This window comes from Pinus tabuliformis, chromosome 9 (genome assembly GCF_031772625.1).
Source record: "Pinus tabuliformis cultivar Carrire ecotype Pingquan chromosome 9, CPIR1, whole genome shotgun sequence".
In the NCBI taxonomy this organism is placed as follows: Eukaryota; Viridiplantae; Streptophyta; class Pinopsida; order Pinales; family Pinaceae; genus Pinus; species Pinus tabuliformis.
In genome coordinates, this window is record NC_142307.1 from 92,124,155 (window position 1) to 92,139,857 (window position 15,703).

Sequence of the window (15,703 nt, forward strand, 5' to 3'; positions counted from 1 at the left end):
TCATGCAAATGATTGGATTTTTCTTTAGAAAATACAGTAATATCATCTAAGTAGACTACTACTGTTTTGTTAATCAACCCTTTAAAAGCTATATCCATCGCTCTTTGGAATGTGGCTCTTGCATTAATAAGTCCGAAAGGCATTTTCTAATACACATATGTTCCCCATTTTGTTCTGAATGTGGTTTTGAGTCGGTCATCTGGATGGACCAAAACTTGGTTATATCCTGAAAAACTGTCTAAAAAGGACATTAACTCAGAGCCTGCCACTGATTGGAGTATCTGCTCCATAGTAGGTAATGCGAAATTATCTTTTAAGCTTGCCTTATTCAAATTTCTGAAATCTATACAAATCCTGATGTCGCCATTTTTCTTTCTGACTGGCACCATATTGGAGACCCAGTTTGAGTGCCGAACGAGAAAAATAATCTTAGCTTTCAAGAGTTTATTGAGTTCAGATTTTATTTGACTCTAAGTTAGGATGTATTTTCCTCAACTTCTGCTGAATTGGTTTCTGAACGGGAAGCATTGGAATGGTATGCTGGATAATGGATGTATCATATGTCTTTAAATCGTCATATTTCCAAGCAAAAACATGTTTATTTTTCTGTAACAGTCTAACGAATGCTTCCTTTTCTTCCACGGAAAGTCCTAATCCTAAATTAATGTTTTGAGGAGTTTTCTCAGTGCCAAGGTTTATCAATTCAAACCTTAAGGTAGAACTTTGGAGCTTTGCATTGGTTACAGGTTTAAACCTATCTTTAATATCATAAAGATCCTCAAGCTTCACCACAGGCTTTGGGATTGAATTTTCCTCATGTTTACCTCTTATTTGAAGGTCATTCTCATTTTCCTCAATGATTTGATCATCATAGGACTTTTCGGAAGTTGAAAACTATAAAATGTCTTGATCGTGGTTGAATACTCTCCAATTAGTGATATTGTCAGGAATGGATGGCCTAAAAAGTAATTCAACTGAAAATCTATCTGGGCTATAATCTTCAAAAGGTAGGAGCTTTGAAGCAACATTGGCTAGCAGGTCGGCCCCTAAACTTTGAGACTTGGGAATGGAAGAAATATTGAATGCCGAAAAGTGGGAGGTGAGTTCCTGTACTAGCAATTGACAATGTTTGAGATGGCTGGAAAGACAATGAATTGTATTCTTTACCTGTTTGACAATAATTTCAGAATCTCCAAACACTTTCAAATATTGGACCTTTAGGTCAATAACTTTATATAGTCCTTGGACTAAGGCTTCGTACTCTGCTGTATTATTCGTGCATTCAAACTCTAACCTACAGGACAACATTGTTTTTTCTCCTTGCAGGCTAATCAAAATACATCCTGCTCCTGAGCCCTCACTAGATTTAGACCCATCGAAATATAATGACCAAAATAAAGAAGTATTAACAATTTTATCTACAGCTTCCTCAGTATCATTAAAACATCTTGACCTATCTGTTTGTGAATAATTTTCGATCTGAGATGTAGAATGGTTTACTGAGAAAGGAGATGGTTGGGCAACAAAGTTGCCAAAGAACGACTCTGATGAATAATTCCCCAAAATGTTGTTATTAAATTCTATTGGTTGGTTTTCTTGTTCAAATTCCGTAACTGTATGGGTCATGTGTTTTTCTCGATCGATTTTTATTTGATTTGGCTTACCCTTATAGGGAAGCCACATATGGGACCAATCAGTAGAAATATACCCATGTAGTTTTTTAGACCAATCCATACTCAAGATCAAAACATAAAATTCAGGTATATCGGCGATCAAGATATCAATTATTTGTAATACTCTAGGATCAGCTGATAGCTTGATAGTTACTGAGTTGATTTCCCCTAAAACCTGTACTTTAGTCCTGTCCAACTGTACAATATGAATAGCAGACTTCTGGGGTTCAATGTTCAATTTGGAACAAACTGAAGCTGGCATTATATTAGAGGATGCCCCTGAGTCAATCAAACAGTTGTGCAGGTTTCTATTGTAGATCTCGTAGGTTAGAAGGAAAGGTGGAGTATGAGAATTTGACCTATCTCCTATCAGAGTTGCATCAGTAGCTTCGACCATACCAGAAGATGGTTGACTTGTATCATTTGCAGCTTTAGTACTTGGAAAGGGTGAAGTAGGAACAACATTTAATTCTTTGAGAAGTAATTTTTGCTGATGTTTCAATTTACTAAGTTCAAACATGGTAATGTTTGCCATAGTCCTTTTCATGTCATCAACAATATTGTAATCCATTGAATTGGACACTACCAATGTCTTAGGTTTTGATGGGATAGTTGAGGTTGAAGGTTGGTTTTGTGTAACTATTACAGGTGGCTTCTTCGGGGGTACATTTTCCTTTGTTGTAGTAGCACCTGCACTCCTTTTCTTCGAAGTTGTTTGAACAGGTTCAGAGGTACCTTTGCTCCTGGTAGTGACAGGAAACGCTTCTTCTTCATTTTCTGTATCGGAGTTAGGCAATATAAAATCCCACATTCCATGACATTCCACAACTTCCTCTTCTTCATCAGTTGGTGAAGCTGTTTCTTCTTCTCCTTCTTCAGGATCTGAATCTGCATTAGATATAACATTTGGTGGTTTTGATTCATTTTTCTTGTAATTCCTAAAGGGTCTTTTGGTCGAGGTTTCAGCTACCTGTTTTTTGATTTCAACCATTTCATTTGACATAGTCTTGAGGACCTTTTGTAGACCTTCCATGTCATATGGATCTTTAGGGGTTTTCTTCCTTGAATCGTCTTTAAAAGAAACTTTTTTGGTTTTTCTATCCTCAAGAGAAGCTTTCTTCTCTAGAGCATTAATACGTTTCTCCACAGCAAGTGCTTCTTTCATGTTTTCAGCTAAAGTTGGTTTTCCAGCCCTGTCTACAAAAATAGCTATATTGGCAGGTAGGGCAGTTATATACCACTCGCTTCGGATTTTCTCACCTGGTTTGGATGCCGTTGGGATTTTATTAAAGAGTTTATTGAATCGCGCATTAAATTCCTTAATTGGTTCCCTCTGCTCTATCCTAAGATTGGATAGATCATTTATTAGTGTAGCCAAAGACCTATCATCACCATACTTAGTAAGAAACTGTTCTTGGCAAGTCGTCCAACTGGTAATAGAACCAGAAGGTAAGGAAAAATACCAGGATCCTGTTGATCCTTGCAAAGTATAAGGGAAAAGTCTAACGACAACATCTTGCTCCGTTACCCCCTTCAAATTAACTGCCAACATGAAGTTATTAATATGTTCCTCAGCTTGTGTTCCATCATCTGGATTAAACTTAGGTAACCATTTCTCAGGTGCATCAGGTAATGCATGCAATGGAGCAGGCATATTGACTGCACCAGGCCTGGTTCATGGATCTGCCATTGTAACCGCAGTAGTGGATGATATTACTGTTGAACTTACAGAAGTCTGGGATGGAGTTGATATTAAGGATTGCGCAGGTTGGGATGTTGAAGTTGCTAATCCCTGATGAACAACAAAGTGTGATGAGGAAGTGGATGGTTGACTTTGCACTGGGGAAGGTGAGATGGAGGGTGTGGATGAAAGTTCTTCACTGTCAGATCCTTCAGTGTTCTTCTTCGCCTTTTTCCTTTTGGGTAAAGGGAACTCAGTAGGTTCAATACCGAGCTTTCCACTCTGAAGTCTGGTGAGAGGGTGAGGTAAATTGAATTGCGAAGTCGCGCTGCTTTGAGATACCTCAGATTTTTGTGGTGAAATCGAGAAACTTTGAAGTTTGTGGATAAGAGACTGGACTTCAGGGGATTCAAGACTTAGTTGTTCTGGAGTATGATGGGTTTGAGCAGTGGTAGTTGATTCCTCTTGTTCTTGTTTGGATACTGGAGCACCAGCATGCAATTGGGAAGTTCGAGGTGATGCGGAGGGAGAATTACTCTTAGAATGGTCTTTAGATTTGGGTTTGCTTGCCATTCACAGTTGATGCCCTCCTTCTAGCACCAAAAATGTTGATGCCCCGAAAATCATTGTATCAACATTGGGGGATAACCACCCGGTCCGGACCTTAATACAACTCCTTTTCCATTTGGAATGGTGGCTCCGGGATAATGGGACCAGTTTCCCAGTGATGGATAAAAAGGGTGGATAAATGATTGATTGTCTAATCTAATGATAGGCGAATAACTTAATATATCAGCAAAATAAAAAGAACTACTACTAATCCCGGGAACTATTGTACTTTGAAATGTAGCGCATGATGATCAATGTCTATTGACAGGCGTATAGATGACTCTATCTAATAGACATAGACATTTATTCATTCAAGGATTACTTTGCCTAAATAGTTAAACAAAGTGATTAACGCAATATTTCTACACTTATCATTTATATCATCGATACATATATGATCAAGAGAAAAGCATACTATAAACATCCAACAATGGAGGGAATAAAGAAATGCTGTTAAAACACATACATATATCCGATAATAGCAAAGGCGATCAAATGAAAATTCATATAAAAAGAATGAATTCAGACATAGATATTAGTACCATATGAGCTGCGAGTCACTCCCAATATCAATCGCTATTTGAGATTCGTCTTCCGACTCAGAAATACTTTCAAACAAAGACAGTAGTGCACATTCGCATAAAAGCTTCCTTGCCAAAATTAGAATAATTGGTCCAGTTTTATAAAAGAATATGCCTGAAGTACAGTAGTGCAACTTCAGGCTTTAAGTCATGTACAAAACTTACGACCCTTTCCAAATACATGAAAGGGTCTATAAATACTAAATTAAGCTAACTATCTATGAAACTGAAATCCTATTTAATTGGTATCAAGTGATCTTGAATATCTCCTTCTCAGCAGTCTGGCAGTCGGCGGCATGGATCATCATGTAGGCTGTTTGCCTTTAAACCTGAGCTGACATGTCGCAAGCATTGGCCCCACTTCGGGCGGTCTGTTGAGGCGAGAGTTGAGTTGGGCGACGTACGTGGCATCCTGAATATCGGGAATAATATACCCGATTTCATCTGTAAGGCATTTGAGGGCGGCTCTCTAGCTGTGTGGTTTCATTAAGAAGAACCAATAGGCGTCCCATGTTAAACTGTTAATTCCTGCGATTAATCTCCCATTTTTCTCTAGATCCGGATAACATGATTGCTCCAATTTTTTCGCCGCTATCAATTTACCTGGAGTGCATTGGGAAATCATGTTAGACAAGTAGAGAGTATTATTAACCAATTCAACCACATTACTTGTGGTTGATTTGCATCTTGAAACTGCTCTCTCTGCTTTCATTAATTGGGACTGCCATTCTGTAAATAATATTTCCTTATGTGATTCTAAAATCTTTGGTAAATTAGCCGCCTGTCCCTGATCGGTATCTTGCACTCAAGAAAATCAGTTAATGTTTCATCAGCTTGATCCAAGTCTGTTCTAGCTTTTTCTGATTTTTTGCTTATCGATGTCGTCAAATCGCATAATGGTTCTGCCTGGGCGATTTGTTCACATAAAAGCTTTATCTGTGTTATCAATGCCTTATTTATCTGTAATGCCTCTACTTTGAATTCGACTATCTGTGGAAGATTCTTTGTCTTCTCTAGCTGGGCTGATAGTTGACCAATCTGCTCATCTTTTGACTTCAGCATTTGTTCATTCGCTGCCTTCAGTTGTGCCAATGCCTCAGACCACTCTTTCTGCTTTTGGACCGCACTATGATCAATCCTCTTTTTCTCTTCCTGCAATTGTTGAGTTAATTGATTATTTATTTGCTGTTGTGTTAACAATTGTCATTCTGCCTGCTCCACCTTTTGCTGTGCTTCTGATAGTTGCGCTTGCAATTAAAAGATCTCCTCGTCTTTTGTTTTTAGGAAAAGACTCACCTCTGATGCCTTGTCTATTGTTGTTGCCGAATAGGCTCCAGCATATTGTGATATTTTTGTTAGGTCGTCAGAGGGGTCAAATTCCTCCTTCCAAACCACATTGCTCGTCACCGTTTGTTCTGGGAATAGGGAAGGTTGATCAGTCCTTCTCCTCTTCCTCTGTCGTTTTACCACAACTTTGTGTCTTGGGCTATAGAAGACATCCAAGGGAGGAATTTCTTCTATCTGCAAAATAATTTGATCGGAGGGATCCTTTAGGATTATCTCTACTTCTTTCGAACTGGGTAGGCTGCTGGTTCCACTTGGAACCTGTTTTGAAGTGGTTTCCTGTGTATCTGCTGCTTTTGATGTCTTGGTATCTTTAGAGCATTCAAGATTACTGATAATTGAATCGAATTGCTGCCATTCCTGGAGAAATTTCGGGTCAATTTGAGTATCTACATTCACCTCTATGATGCTCTGTTCCTGCTCTTTCGTCTGGGTTTCCTCTTGCACTTTCTCCTGTTCTTTTGATGTAACCGGAGGTTCCTTAGTATGTCATTGTTCAGGCTCGCTTGATTCTGTTGCTGGGGTTGTTGCTAACAGATCTAGAGGCAGAGTTTGCAACCTCTGTTCTCTAAGTCTGTTGAATTCAACTAACCCTTCATCTTTGTATTCCATTATGGCCAGCGATCTAACTTGGTACATTGATTCAGCTAAGGAGAACAGGTCATCAAAATTATCCTCTTTATTGTCAAACTTTTTCAATTTGGCCTATTCAAGTGCATTATAGCCGACTTTGTTGGGATCAAATCACCTATTAGGGAGAGTTGCTAGAGTTAATGATTTCATCTTTGTAGCTTCTTTCTCTGCATGTTTGAAATCATGCAAAGTGTAGACACCACATCTCAGAGGAAAAGAGGGCCAGACCTGCTTCTTATTTTTCTTTAGAGTTTGTGTAACTCCTTCGGAAATAATCTGATAGGCTATCTCCCTCGCCAGCAGTTTATCAGGTATGTACAAAGGAAGGACATGCGGTTCGGCTTGGCTGCCGAAAATTCTTATATAAGTAAATTTTTCCTCTCCAAACCATCTTCCTATTGATGTCAAATCAATTCCTGCTTGATAAGAAATCTTGGGAGCAGGTTTATCAAAAATAGAGTAATGAATGGGTAACATAAAGCCATTGCAGACTTGGTATAAATGGTGCTTATAGGAAGTTTTCCACAATTTCTGATGGTATATGTGAATAGGCATGGAGTCTTGTGCAGTCCACCTCCAGCCGAGCATGGGAAATTCAGAATTAAAACACAGGGTGTCTAGTATATAAGCATTGTAGTAGAATGGGGGAATAAGCCTTTCGGTGACGCGGGTTTTAGTTCTAAAATCAAGAACTGTTGTTGCTAGCTTATCTGACAGTATAGTTGCCCAATCCATTATTTCACTATTACACGCCACTTCCATCAAGGGAACCATTTCTATAGTGAAATTAGCGGAATTGTGCAGCCCCCACAATCTACACATCATTATCCCAGCATAACAATAAGGAGAACATAGGGAATCAACAGAATACTTACCGGAAGTTTCATGCTTGTGTTTTGCCAGATTTTTCCTCCAATCCCGAATGGGCTCGGATTCAGTTTCGTTCTCATTTCGGAATTTCTCCAGAAATGCCTTGTTGTACTTCTTCTCTGGCGCAGGCAAATGATACATTTGCCTCAAATCATTAGCCTGGAATGAACCGAAGATTCTCCCATCTCTGGTGCAGAAGGTTCTGTCTGTGATTGGGATTTCCTCAATTTCCCACCTCACTACATCCGTATATGGGAGAATTTGTTCCCGAGCCGCTATCCGATGAAGGAAAGAGTCGGCTAAGTCCATTAAAGTACCATCATATTTTTGGATTGGTATCCGCTGTGGATTGTACTGCTGTCACCTTTGGTTCTTCGGCCTCAATCAAATTATAGGTACTTTTCCAAGTAGTTCTACCTAGTCCTGAACATGTATTATCAGATATCAATCCTTTCTTTTTAGTTGTTGGATCAGCGACGACTTGTCCTGTGGCTGGTGAAGCGGAAGCGATTGCAGTTTTTTTAGACTTCTTCCCCATTCTGCTTGAATCTATTACTTCAGAAGAGTTCTACACAGGAGTGAAAATAAGCGTAACACAGAGAACTGATAGCAAAAATCAAATACGAGTGAGATATATTGATCAATGTATGATGAAGGATTAACTTAAAGTGGCCGCAGATACAATCTGTGAAAAGATTTTTTAAGCTTACTATTTCATTAAATGGCCATTAAAAACCTGCCAATCCTTTAAATGCCCATCATATCGTTTTATTGGCCGAATGATTTGTTTAAGCGTGCCTTGAATGTTTTTGTGGTTGAGCGCAGGTGAATGAATGTTTGGAAGATAAGGCCTTTAATACGAATTAATCGTAATATCCCCGCTTTAACAATTCTTGAAGTTCGTGCTTTTGGCTTTATTGCAATCGGGCATCGGGGGAAAACTTAAATCATTATATTGGTTCCTTTTGGAATCCCCGATCGCTGATAGCGATATCGCATCGCATCAGTAGTATTAAATGGGCGCTTTCAAAAGCATGCATGGTACATCCCCGATCGCTGATAGCGATATCGCATCGCATCAGAACGAAAGGGACTTGATTGCATCGCATCGGAGAGAAAGAGACTTTATCGCATCGCATCAGAGCGAAAGACACTTTTGTTATGGAAACTTATTATTGTCGATATCAGATAGCCTATTGCATGTTGTCACGTCGGAGAAAACCAATGGGTCTTTAAGTTATGCCTCCTTTGTCATTGCGATATGTGATCTTGCGATCGCTTTATCGCAATGATAAAAGATTAATCATTTATATTATAACACCAAATAATTGGTTTGTCAAAAAGGTTTTTGTAATGTTTTCATTTTGTTTTCGGACCTTTTTGAATAATAAAAAGTTGATTCCAATTAAAATAAAAAGGGACCCATTTCATATTATAGTTTTGTGAATAAAGATGATATGAAATGGGGGGTTGTTGTAGAGCACAACACCATCGCAATTTAGGCTAAAATATCAGTTAGATAGAAAACTCCTTCATGTTCCTACAACAGATTGTACTTTTTAGTCCCATTAACAAATCTTTTTTATCACTCCTTAGACATTAGTAAAGTTATATCGTCTTTTCTTATCTGCCTAGAAAGTATAATGTGATCTAGGTTTTGAGGACCCACTCGTTTCCCTGATGAGATTTACACCCAGTAAACAATAGCTATGCATGTATTTATTAGGATCATGAAGTTTTAGGTGGGATATAATGGATAACCAAGCCTCTTTTTCATGGGTAGGTAGCCTTATTAGGAAAAGCCTTTCCTTATTTTCATGAATATTGACCGTGTTAAAATTTCTATGTGCCATTGAGCTTCTTGGAGCTCGTGGACTATCCATTGCTGAAAAATTTCTTGCTTACGTACTCCATTGCAAGAATAGATTATGGTAAGACTAAGCATATGGCTGTCCAAGCTGAGTAAAACCTAGACAAAACATTGATATGGGTTAGCATCCTAATCTGAGACTAGCATGGAAAGATAAGGGTGAACTAGAGTTGCAACATCCTCTCTGCCATCATCATGGTTGGAGACAAAAGAGGTTCCATTTGGTCAAATCAAATTCAAAGAATTCTTAAGAATGAGCCCAAAAATATTAATATTTTGCAAACAACATATCCAAAGCTTGAAAACCACATTTAATCCTTCTAAAGTTTTCCTTGTAGTAGGGGTCTAAAAGTCCCCTTATATGCATGACACTACTGTCCTTGGCCTTTGTTTAAGATGGATACATCATCATACTTTTCTGAACTTTTTGGTAGCTTTGTAATGGTATTGAACACATTGTATGTTTCTTGGACCTCAGGGATGTGAACAAAAGTATTCATGCATGTTTTGCACCTTTGGTTCCCTTTGGGCATCCTCAAGATCTCAGTACTCATAGTTTTTATGGGACGAAGGGGTATGGGCCCTCTTGCTAGAGCAATAAGGTGCAACTCCTTGAGAGGAATAAATAGTATCATATGGTTGAGAATCGAGATTGTGAGTCTTGAGGCCTTCCATAGTTTGGCTGAGTTGAAACTGAGGGCAGGTCGCGTGTGACTCGGGTTCTAACAATCTTATTTCCCTAAGAGTTTTTCCTAAAAGCTTGAACCAAACCTTCCTCAACACCAATATTAGGATGTGGGGCCAAATTAAATGGAGGAGCTTGAGGGTGTTGACGTTGCGAGGCATGAGGATTTATATTTTGAATTCTCTGGTTAAGACTTTGGCATCTAGCATAGGCATTAGGCAAGCTAATGTAACACAAAACCTGCTCAAACATATTTGTGCACAGAGGTATGTATGCTTCCCATAATGTATGCTTACCATAGTTAGTTCTTGTAGCTATTGTAGTGGTTGTTTAGGTGGTTCATTCAACTTATTTTTCCTATTAATAAAAAATTTACTTCACAGGTACCAGTTGTTTATGTATCCCTTTAGACATTTTTTGTTAATCTTTTAAGGTCAAATCTTGTTTTCACTCATTTTATTTTCAATAACATGTGCAATGGGATGAAATGTGTGCAATTCCACGACCATAGAGAGTTTTTCCTTTGGAAATAGAGCTGTTTGTGGCACCTCCTACTCTAAACCCTCAGCCAGTTCATAGGAAAAAAAGGCCTCCAACATATGTGTTTCCTTCATCAACAGACTTATTAATTGCTTGGTATACATTTGTATTAATTATGTGATATGTAAGTTTTTATTGATGAATGCAATACACAACTATCTCATGCCTTATTGCTTCATAGGTTCTTGTAAAATCTCAGTTGACTCCATCAGTGTGATCTGGTATCTGCAGACACTGCAATGACAAGAGATGAAAGGAGGTAGAGAAAGTGAGGTGGAAAGCATCCAAAAGCCTATCTTGTGGGGAGCAGAAGTGAATGATGTTAAACTAGGCTCTAGCCTCTCAAAATCTACCACTAGGATCCAAAAATTAGGTGGTGCTCCATAGGTTTGAACCCTGTTCGTTCCTAAATGGAAGAGACTGGTTCCTAATATGGTAAATATATGTTCATTGCAATATTTAACTAAGACTAAGCTACCGACATTAACACAATTGCAACATAATACACATTAACACTCCATAATTACAAATTAGAAAGAACCCATCCATTGTTTCTGACAATGTATGTACTTGAAATTTAGATTGTTAAAATATACATATTTAGTTATATGCCACCTTGCTTCACAAGTCAGCTCAATCAAATTGGCTCATATTAAACTGACTAGTTGTTAGATGGTTCCTCTTCTGAAAATGTCAAGACAACTCTTCATGTTGGTATAAACTGCTTCGTATATAGATGTGTACCCCTTTTAATTCTCCATTCAATTTCAAATTTACATAGCTAGTTGTTCTCTTCCCAATAGCCCTAATAGCCTCTGTTTGAAAACTATTCTCATAATCCATCCTACAATTTGTGCTACTTATCATAGCATCAGTTTCTAACAATTTCCTTATCCCTAATATCTCATGGCTCAAATTTCATGACTCACAGTATCAAACGTATACACAATAGTTTACAACCTTTTTGTCTTGCTATGGACCTATAAATATGACCTTGCAATATTTAAAGTCTATACAACCTCATCACTTAATGACTCAAAACTTGCATTTGTTTTGCCACTTAATTCAGAATTAAAGCATCCATGAACAATTATTTTTTCACAGGGGCAACCACAATCGAAATGATTTCATTACAACCATAGGAATTTGCAAGTTCAACCACTTTTGCAAGGTTGACAATGACTCCCACAAATTTGAAGAACTATAGGATGTTACATTTTGTGGGTTTCCAAAAACTCATCCAAGTTGTGATATTGGTGAACAATAGTCTCTAGCACAACCATTTTAGTAGAAATCTAGTCATGGCAAGAGATGAGAGGTGTAAGGGTCCTATAATGATTATCAATCCAATCCATCATTGGTTCTACAATGGACCATCAACAATGTATTCTATGATACAATATTTGTAACATTGATTTTCACACTTGTTTTCTCCTTATCTACATTTATATGGTCTAAGCTTCTAAGATGCAAGGTATTTTGCCTTGTTCTATTGTTATGTTTTTCTTGAAACTATGAATCAAATTCTACATTCAAGGGTCTGGAGACACAATTTAATAATGAGTTTCTTTTTTGAATTTTGTACAATAACAGTGTCAAGGAATAGTTTTTCAGTCCAATTAGAAGGTTGAGTTCCTTCTCTCAATGAGTAAGGTGGCTTCAATGTTGTGCACCAATTCTGGAATGCTACAACATTGTCAATTTGATTCTCCCCATTTCTTTTATTCTTAGGTTATATCCTTCATTCCAAAAATGTGACATAAGGCTATCTTCATTTCTAAGGGCTCTTCATGGGCTTCTACAGAAAAATCATGGATCCTAATGCCTCCTTTCTTGAGAATTTTTTTTCTCTCTATGTTATGATCCACATTAGCAAGGAGACTTGTTGGGGTTCTCCATTATGTATCTACATGGACATATAATATTTCCCTCTCTAGAGGATCAAATTGAACATTGTGTGAGTTATTTGATTATGCTCTGAAACTCTCAAAGTAATATTACCAAAGGGGTATCAGCTGACCACAAGTGTGAGCAAGTGAAAAAAAATGGTCCGTCAAATATGTCACATTGGTTTAAGACAAGATTGATTGATTTCCTTTTTGTTGAATGTTTTTATGCATAATAAGGTTTTTTATGCTTCAATCTAGAAGAGAATTTTCACTTGTATGCTTCAACCAATGTGACTCTTCTATAAACTGAGAATAAACACTAAAATAACATTGATCGAATTCTTCCAAAATTTTTACAATTCATTACAACGCCTGATGTCAAACCATGGAAATGTATGTAATCATGTTAGCTATCAAGAAGCTTCTCCCAGGTTGACCATAAAGGCTATAAAAAACCACAGATGGTATAGCTCAACCGTTCCATACTAATAATTGAGTTGTTGTCAATTTTTTGTTTAAGTCCAAGAATATCTATGAAGTGAATAGTCCTCGATTTTTTGCTAAGTGATCTTCAAGTTTGACTCTTCTATAGAAAATAAAATAAGCAATAAATTTCTTTATCTTATCTTCACTAACAGGAGAAATGTGGTTGTCATCAGAGTTATACCACTAGTTCTCCTCTATTAAATTTACATATGCCATGTAATGGTCACCTACTATACGTCCATAATGCTTACTCACTGCATACAACTCATAGGTATTGGACTGGCAAGGCCCGTTCTTCCCATCAACAATATTTTTGGGTTGAGATCAGCTCTATTTTTTTTTCATAAACTCACAATATAAAAGCATTTTAATGTGAACAAGTAGTAGGTTATTAGCATAAAACAGAAATATGAGAGTAGTTTATAAAATAAAGAGATACCAGGGTTAAAAACGTAGTTTTCCATCCACCATTTTTCGATCTAAGAACATGCCTTCCTTTGATATCGAGGGATCCATCCTGGACCTAGTCTTCTTTATCATCTTTTCTTCTCTTTGGTTGCCCTGATTCTTTCCAAAACCCCATCCATTCCTCACAAAATTGGAATTTCATGATTATACTCAATCCATAGGTCAACTTCTATAGGTTGATGGTGTTTCAATGAGAGTTGGAAATTCCACTTCCATGAGTGTTGATACTGCAAGTCTATTTATGGGTGCGATGCAAGTGGATTTGTATTATCCATTAAATTTGAATATATGATTTTGCAAGGAAACACATGTTTTTTCCATTTCTTTCCATTTCTTATTCCATTAAAACTATTATTTTTTTATATTATATTATTAGTTTAGTTTAAGTAATCAATTACTTTGAATTTAGTTTAGTTTAACCAATAATGTTTTTCATTATTATATAGAGTGGTTTTTAGTGAGATTTTTTGGAAGTTTTTTGGTGAGTTTTTCTGGTCTAATTTCTCGCAAGAATTTATTCAAATCACAAGGTTGATGTGTAACCCCTGCAACATCAAAGTTCCATAGGGTTTTTTCAGGGTTTTGAATCCATATATACCGTAAAAAAACCAGTTTAAATAACACAGATCAAGATTTCACCTCAAAAATTTTCGTCAAATTCCAACACCAGAGAGTCCAAAAAACCACACTAAAAACAACTCCTTATTATATATATGAATCAAAGAGATGAGCTTCTTCATCATGGTGCAACAGTGATGACAAGATCACCTGGTATTCTGTGCACGTTCATGGGATGTTGAGGCACAGTAGTGTGGGAGGTACAGTAGCAATGGATATGTAGGCAGTATTATAGGGTGCATATTTGCAATAGCCTTAGGTTTATTCCAATTTTAACTCCTGTCATAAATTTAGAACAATACATGGTTTTATTTCTTTGTAATAACTTCTATTTTTATTGTTAAGTATATTGTTGTTCTGTTTTCTTTACAGTGCTTTGCATGTGAAAGATTCAAAGAATAAATGTGGTGTAGATCCTTGGAAGAGAGATATGCATGGATACTTGCACTCCCTTATAATGGGCACACCTTCCTAGGAATGGTTCTCCGATGCATATTAAGGTGTACTCCTCTAGGAAAAATTTCAACCAAAACATCTCATTTATAAAGAAGATCGTCCAGATGGACTATTGCTAATTTGTTGACAATCCGCTATGATTTGTGCCATTGCTCTGTATTATTTTTCTTCGGTTATTGAATGCAGATGTAATATTGAGTGTTCATATTTGTGTGTACTTTCTGTTCATATGGCCCCCTTTTTGAGGGGTTTCCCAAACACTCCTTCGGGGGAACGTATCGTGACACTGGGGAAACGTATCTTGAATCAAGTTCCCTCAAAAGGAGGATGTGGGGAAATGTTTCCCAATGTGCAATGCACCTTTGGAGTCTGGGAAACATGGGGCAACATGGGACATCCACCCTGAGGGATGTGTTGCTATGAAACATTGAACTTAGCCTCTCAAATGCAATTGCTTGTTGTCCTTCTAATTTGGCCTTTGTGCAAATCCCACTCTAATTTGAGGCAATTCTTGTGGCTCAATTATTTTATTGAACATAATGGACTGCCCTTGTTTACGTATTTTTATCCCTATGTCTACAGTAAAACCTTATACATGGAAGGCATCAATGCCTCCAGTACTGATATATGTGGATGTGTGCATTGATTTCCTATTTTAGGTTTTTCAAATTTCTTTCTCAGCTATGGATAATATTTGCTAAATATTGTGATTCAAATTCCATGAAGATTCCTATTAGTTTTCAATATAGGTGTCCAGGGAGTGAGCATTGATGGGCCTCTAAACTAGACATAAATTAAGGCCCATGCCTCTAATTTAACACATAAACTAAGGCCTATGACCATCCTTCGGCACATTAAACCTCTCTTTTTGCATTAGATAATTTATTTTTAACTTTAATATATTCATTAGGAATGTTTATGAATAATTGAATATTTGTGCCTAATATTATTAATTTTTTGTGGAATATTATGAGAATATTGGGCAAATTATGAAGAGTTGGACAAGGAGATAATTTAGGGACTTGTTCCCTACTACTGTAGGATCAATAATAAATAATAATTCAACAATATATTATAGAATTATGGCACACATTTTGGGACTCCAATGATTGACAAAATTTAGGAATGTGTTCCACAAATCAAGGGAGGAGATCCACTAAACAAGGGATTTCGGTGGGGAAAGCTTCCTCCATTCATGTGGAATGATTCCTAATCATTTTGTATAAGTACCAAGTTGAATTTTCCTCTGGGGAGAGATTTTTATTAGCGTTAGGATGTAGAGAGCTTGTATTTTTGCAGC